Genomic DNA, 7541 nt, shown 5'->3' with positions numbered 1-7541 from the left:
CGAGATTGCGCCACTGCACTCCAGCCTCCAGCCTGGGCAACAAGAGCAAAGCTCCGTTTCAAAAATAAAAAAAAACCACACACACAAAAACCACATTTTTTTCCTTTTGCCTCAGGCTCCAGCATCACTCTCCTGCACGGGAGGGACTGGTTGGAGGGTGTGTGAGGGAACCTTCTGATGGTCACGCTCAGGACCTTGGAAGGCTTTGAGGCACAAACAGCACACACTTGTCAAAACTCAGCAGGTATTCACTCGTGAGCAGGTCATCGCACTGAACGCCAAGCTTTCCATCCAAAGGAAAACCCGGTGGCAAATGGACTGCAATGATGTGCGCACTGGAGTGTGAGGGAAGCCGCCTGAGGTCTCTAATTTACTTGGAAATGCATAAAAAATAAAATGGATCAAAGAAGGGAGGATTAACTAGATCTGACAAAGTCCAGTAACATGTGAATGGTACACTCAGGTGGTGGGTATATATCCAGCTGTGCAATGTAAAATTCGTTCATCGCTGCTGAGAGCCTGCAAATGTCCGTCGCCAGGTGTTGGGGATGAAGGGAGGTCTAGGTCTCTGCTCCTCTGCTTCAGATGCCGGCAGGCCCCGGAGGAGCGCCCGCGACCCCTCGGAGGCTCTCCAGGTGGGGCGGCTGGGGTAAAATACGGTATCCTAAGGGAGAAGTGGCCAAGCCTTACAGGGGATGGACCAAGTTGTGGGAAGAAGAGGCAGAGAGCAGAATGTGGCACTGGGCGAGGGGAGACACGGAGCATCCTCAAAACACGGGGGGCCTGGCCCAGGACTTCCTCACTCACCCCCGCCCCCCACCGAGTCTGTCCTCCTTTTCCCTCCGCTCTGTCAAGCACAAGGCAAGGCCAAGGCTGACAGATTTGCGGGTAAATAAATTGAAGACCTTTTCAGATTTAGTTTATTACTTGCACAGACAACCAAAGAAAGAATGGCCAACGGTGCCCAGTCCCCATGGATCTTGCACAGGGCAATGCCCAAAAGCGACCACATGATGACCACATGGATGACAGGACACCGGGCTGCAAAGAGCTGCAGCCATGCTAAGTGCCCAAGGTGACCTCAGCGGAGCCTGGGAGGCATCAGGAGCCGCAGGGAGGCGAGAGGGCCCAGCTGTGCCCAGGAGCATGGCGAGGCCCTCTGCTGAGAGCCGGGTGCAGCTGTGGCCCATGTGGATACGTGCAAGGACACCAGGGCAGAGCTCTCCCCTGACTCGCCCCTGGGATTTTCCCTCAGGTTCCTCCACTCCCCAGACCACACCATCAGGGCCTCTGGAAACAAACAGATTGGGGGTCCCCTCTAGCTTTGAGGAAAACACAAATAAGTCACTCATAAGCTTAAGAAAAGATGCTCTGTGTCACTCAGGAAATGGGATTTAAAAATCATCAGACAGCTTGGAAAGGCTTAAGAGAAGGAGGGGCATGGCAGAGGCCCTCTCAGGGTGCAGCTATGTCAAGGGGTAACAATTAGTTTCAGTTTTAAAAATCACAGTGAAACACCAGAGTAAGGACAGAGTGAAGAGAGCGCTGCCCTCCCTGATGGGACCAGACCCACTCCTGGAGGGTAGGGACAGTGGCAAGAACACAGACACAGGCGGCTGCGTGGGGGCTGTGGTGGGCAGCCTGTGAGATGGCCCTCAACGCCCCCAACTCCTGGTCTGTCTGTCCTGTGGAACCTCCTCCCCGGGGCTGAACCGACACAAAGAGAACACAGCCGAAAGAGGGGAGAATTCCCTTTGGCTGCGGGAGCCCACCTTGGCGGCTTGCTCAGCTATGCGGGAGCTGTGCCAAAGAACGATCCGTGCAGCAGAGAACAGAGTGAGGCCTCCAGCCAAAAAGCAGAAAAGGTCAAGGCCCTCACTCTAACAGCCCACGAGGAACTGAATCCTGCCCACAGCCACGGGGCCAGCAGAGAGGCTGAGCCTCCCCGCACGGAGCCTGCAATCCACTCGCAGTCCGGCCGGGCCCGGACTGAGGCCTCGAGAGGGACTTTGACGCAGAGGCCCCTTCGCCGGGCCTGGATGTCTGACCCGCGACACTGTGGAGCTTCGTTTGTTTGGAGGGACTAAGCTGCGGGGCAATTTGTTACACAGCAGTCGACAACTTTCTGTTCCCCATTTCTGTTCTTTTTCTTCAACAGGGTTGGGTGTGGAGTGGCCCGCTCCTGCCAGCCCTGCTCTGCGCACCCTCATGGGCTGAGCTGTGGGGTGAGCCGGGCTCTGTCTTCCTCCCTGCCCTGGCCCTGTCCCCCGATGCCCAACCCCGAGAGTGGGGAGGGCGGTGGGGCTGCGCGGACTCTGATAAGCCTTCCACTTCCAACTGCCATGATAAGCCTTCCACTTCCAACTGCCAGGGCGCTGCTGCCCAGGGAGCCGTGACGCGCGAGGTCGGGCATGCGCGAGCTCTGCCTCTGATGGTAAGAAGGGGAGAGAGGGAAATGGGGTGAAGCCAGCGAAGGCAGCATGCGCCCCAGGGCAGACCCCACGCGCCAACACAGCCAAATTCCCAGCAGTGGGAAGGCCCCGTGCTTCACTCCTGCCCTGTCACTGGGAAATTCCCGTCAAGATAGGGAGCATGGTGGCGTCTGGGGTCTGAAAGGCAAGCCCCCCTCCTCTGTCTCATCCTCCAACCTCTACCTGTCCTGCAAGGCTCATATGCCACCTCCACCAGGAAGCCTTCCTTCAGGAGCCTGCCTGTCAGAGGTCATCTCACCTTTTTCTCAACTCCCATGCCCCATTGATTGTTCTCTCATTGCCTTGTTTCCTATTCACAAATGGTCAGGAAATGTCTGTCCCTCGGAAATTCCACTCTCCTTAAGGCACAGGCCCTGCTCCACCAGGAGTAGCTAAAATTTCCTGTTGAGACTCCTCCTGGTTACAGGGGCACAGGTTGCCCCCAGGGATCTGTTCTCAGCTTCCCAAAGGCAGGGTGTGCCTCCTCCCACCTTCCCGCATGCCACCGGTGCCACAGAACCTGTGCAGGGCCCAGGGGAGGCGCCCACACACTGTCTGCACTTGTAGGGCACAAAGGGACAGCCCTCTCTCTCCAGTCAGCCTTGGTGCAGACTGGGTCTTAGGCAAGGCAAAGCCAGAGGACAGGATCTGCAGGGACTTCTGGAAGAGGAAGCAGCCAGCAGCCAGGCTCCTCAGGGCGCTAGACGTCTGGGGGTTCTCACCCGATCCTTAGCTAGAAAACGAGGGCTGGGCTCAGGCCCGCCCCAGGGCTATTGCGTTCCATGCCGCTCCCAGGAGAAGTGGTACTTCTCCCTCCTGACTCTGTCCCCGCCTCCCTAAACAAGCCTGTGGCCCTTTAACAAAGGCCAGAGTCCCATTAAAGATCCTGCCTGGTGCTGGTCCTCAGCTACATGGACTGAGTGGCCCTTTTTATAAGGAAGGGCAGCATCAGTTCCCCCTTTCCAGCGGCCTTCTCCACAGGGCTGGCCTGACTCCCCACAGCACTCACCTGGGCAAGTGCCGGCCCATTCCCCGGCTGTCCTCCTGCTGTCCCCCGCAGGTCTTTCTCAGCATGGTGAACATGGGAGCCAGGGTTCTGCCTGCGTGAGGGAGGTGCTTAGACCCTGCAGGGCAGGAACAAGGTGGAGGTAGTCACTGGCCCTGCAGAAGCTGCACAGTCACCCCCTCCACACCCACTGCCAGGGAAGGGGCAGGAAGCATCAGGGGAGTCACCTGCTCTCGTCTGAGAGGGAGGTAGAGGCAGAGGGAGGCTAGAGAAAGACAAAGAAGGCAAGGCAGGGGCAGAGGCAGGGAAAGCCCAGCAAAGGTGGGTTGGAGGAAGACACAGAAACAGGGACGAGAGAATGAAAGAAACGGAGAGAGGCAGAGAGACAGGGAAGAGACAAGAGAGGAAGGGAGCCAGAGAGAGGAAGAGAGAGCTGGCGAGATGGGGAAGGGAAGGATATGAAGGCAGGGGAGGATGAAGACGCAAAGAGAACAAGGTGGAAACAAAGAGAAAGGGAATTCCAACCAACAGTAGGCCCTGAGAAAGGGGCTGTCCGTGCTATTTCATTCAACCCTCAAAACAAGTAGGTACTACTGCCATTCCCATGGTGAGGATGAAGAGACAACGGTTTACGAGATAAAGAGGGAGGGAGAGAAAATAGGGGCAGGAGAGAGAAAATAGGAGGCGGGAATACAGACAAGACAGAGACTGCGTATTCAAGGATCAAGAGACAACAGGCCAGGCGTGGTGGCTCACGCCTGTAATCCTAGCACTTTGGGAGGCTGAGGCAGGTGGATCGCCTGAGGTCAGGAGTTCGAGGCCAGCCTGGCCAACATGGTGAAACTTCATCTCTACAAAAAATACAAAAATTAGCTGGGTGTGGTGGCGGGTGCCTGTAATCCCAGCTACTTGGGAGGGTGAGGCAGGAGAATTACTTGAACCCAGGAGGAGGAAGTTGCAGTGAGCCGAGATCATGCCACTGCACTCCAGCCTGGACAACAAAAGCAGAAACTGTCTCAAAAAAAAAAAAAAAAAAAAAGACAAACATCAACAACCCAACAGCCTATCTGCCCATAACAGCATAAACTTGAGAAGAAGCGCTGTCTGTCTCCAGCAACTAGAAGAATGCGTGACAAAGAGCAGGCATCCAGTTAACAACTGTGGAATGAACAAGCAAACATTATCTGGACTATGCTGTCAGGGAAATAAAAGAAGCCTTGGAAACTGCATAAAACCAGGGGTGACCAGGAAAGGCTTCAGACAGATAGTCTATCTGAGCCAAACCTGGAGGCATGCAGAGGGCAGAGCAGCAGCTTTGGCCATGCAGCAAACCAAATATCTGGCAAGGGCATGGATACAGAAGGTGGCGCAGGGGGCGTGGAGGCAGTCAGTAAGTTCTGAGTTAGCCCACGTGAGGACCAGGCCTACTATTCTTTGAGAATCTGCAGTGTTGGACTTTTGAAAAGACTGAAGCTCAGGGCGTGACCTTCAAGGTGGGGGTTTTCTTAATGACCACTGCCATTCTCCAGGTGAGCGACAAGAACCTGAACTAAGAATGCAGGAGCCGGACAGAGGGAAAGGGATGTCTAAGACTCATCCACTTGTTCGTTCAACCTATTGAAGTGGTAGGATTGCCAGTTCCTGGACACTACCTGCGGGGCGCCAGTGTCCCCTGGAACCTGGGAGGTCAAGGTTGCCCAGGCAGGGCTCCAAGGAGGTGTCTCCATGGACCGTCTGGTTTCCAGCCTGAGGGATTGATGACCTTGTTGCTCTCAAGGATCCAGAACATGAAGGGAGGCGCAGGTTTTATTGGAAAGCTGAGTTCACATTTGAACTTGTTGCAGAACCTGTGGGATTCCTGAGAGGCGACAGCCAGGGGCATTTGGATAAACTCTATGAGAACTCCAGAGAGGGCTGGGCGGGAAATAGACTTTGCAGCCGGTGGCACAGCAGGCGAAGCCATGGAGATCATACAGATTACAGCCTAGAAGCTAGAGGAGAGGGCCTAGCAAAGAAATGTGGGGCACAATGTTTAAGAAGACAATATTCGCCGGGCGCGGTGGCTCATGCCTATAACCCCAGCACTTTGGGAGAGTGAGGCAGGTGGATTGCTGGACCAGCCTGGGCAACACTACAAACATCTCTCTCTACAAAAAATACAAAAATCAGCCAGGCATGGTGGTGTGCGTGTGCGCCTATAGTCCCAGCTACTTAGGAGGCTGAGGTAGGAGGATGACTTGAGCCTGGGAGGTCGAGGTTGTGGTGAGCCATGATCGTACCACTGCACTCCAGCCTCCGGCCTGAGACAGAATGAGAACCTGTCTCAAAAAAAAAAAAAAAAAAAAAAAGACAATATTTAATATCCAGTTGTGAGGAGCCACTGCCAGAACCTGAGAAGGAATGGTGGGACAAGAAGAGCAAGAAAACTAGACAGAGAACAGTTTTCTGAGATAAGGTCTCACTCCCATCGTCCAGGCCGGAGCGCAGTGGCATGATCTCAGTTCACCGCAGTCTTGACTTCCCAGGCTCCAATGATACTCCCACCTCAGCCTCTCGAGTGGCTGGGACTACAGGTGCAGGCCACCATGTCTGGCTAATGTTTTGCATTTTTGGTAGAGATGGACTCTCGCTGTGTTGCCCAGGCTGGTCTTGAACTCCTGGGCTCAAGCGATCTGCCTAACTCAGCCTCCCAAAGTGCCGGGATTACAGGTGTGAGCCACTGCACTCTGGCAAGAACGATGTTTTAAGAAGCAGGAAGATGTTGAGTATCAAATGCCGCAAAGTTCAGGTGAGAAAACTGAAGAGTCTACTCGGCAGTCAGGAGTTCATTGGAGACTCTGGCAGAAGTTTTCTATAGTAGAACGGCAGGAAACGTAGCCATACTGAAATTTTGTTAGGGACAAACAGGTGGTGAGGAAATGAAGAAAATGAGAATGAAGACTGTTTTTAGGAAACTGGAGTGCGAAGAAAACAGTAGGACAATAAGTAAGAAACCTCAACGGGGTGTGAGGACAAGTTCCCCAGGATAAAGCGGATAAGATGGAGGTTGGCACTTAAGATTTGGAACAGGTTCAACAGAGAGGAATGGCAAGGTTTGAGGGATGGTTCCTGACGTCTAAGGGCGCATTTAATATTCTTTCAAGGTTAAGGTGGGGCAAGATCTGGAGGAGAGAGGATGGTACCCCAAGTGTCATCATCCATTGACAGGTCAATAGGTAATACGGCGACATGGAAACAGAGCAGGTGTGGACAGAAAGCATGGTTTCCCAGGGAGGGCAGTATTTTTCCATGAGGATGCAAGAGTGAAAAGCCTGGGAGATTCCATGAAGAGCTGAGGGGCTTCTGAGCACAGCTTAAACCTTAACCCTCCTCCTGCCAGATACATTCAAATCCAAGTACTGACAATAATCTAGTAAGACCTGGGCTTCCCTGGCTGCCGTCTATCAAGGAATGCCAACGTCTACCTCTGGGCAGTGTGCGTTGGATTGGCTTCTCTGCGGGGTCTTGCTGATCTTAATGCAGGGGCCTTGTGAGTCTCACCTCTGTACCCCCAGCACATAACAGCTGCTCAACACATTCACGAGGGGAACGCTGAGCAAAGCGGAGGCCCGGGTTCCCTCCTGGAGAAATCTGCTTCCCCTCCACAGCCTCAAGCGTCCCCTCCTTCATGACCTCAGTCGTTGATTTCGGCTGCACTTCCTATCCCTGGGGGAGCTTTCAACGCTCCGCCGTCCAGGCCGCCGGGCCCCGCAGCCCGGGCCCGCTCTCTAGGGCTGGGCCCCCCGGCAGCCGTGGGCTGGCCCCGCAGAGGACCTGTCTCGCCTTCGCTTCCTCAAGCGTAAATCGGGCGGCGGGGGCTGCAGAGCCTTCACCTCTTCCTCTGTCCCAGGATGTCAGAGAGACCGCAGCCCAGCCTCCGCCACCGCAAAGCTGCTTACCGGGCAGCGCGAGTCCCTCGGGCACCGTTGGATGCCGTTGCTCACCGTTGGGCACGTGCTTTAAGAAGCACGAGGATGTCCAGTGTCAAATGCCGCAAAGGGCTCAGAGCTCGCCGCCAAGGGGCG

This window comes from Hylobates moloch, unplaced genomic scaffold (assembly GCF_009828535.3).
Source record: "Hylobates moloch isolate HMO894 unplaced genomic scaffold, HMol_V3 SCAFFOLD_1, whole genome shotgun sequence".
Taxonomy (NCBI): domain Eukaryota; kingdom Metazoa; phylum Chordata; class Mammalia; order Primates; family Hylobatidae; genus Hylobates; species Hylobates moloch.
This window is presented reverse-complemented; position numbering follows the sequence as displayed.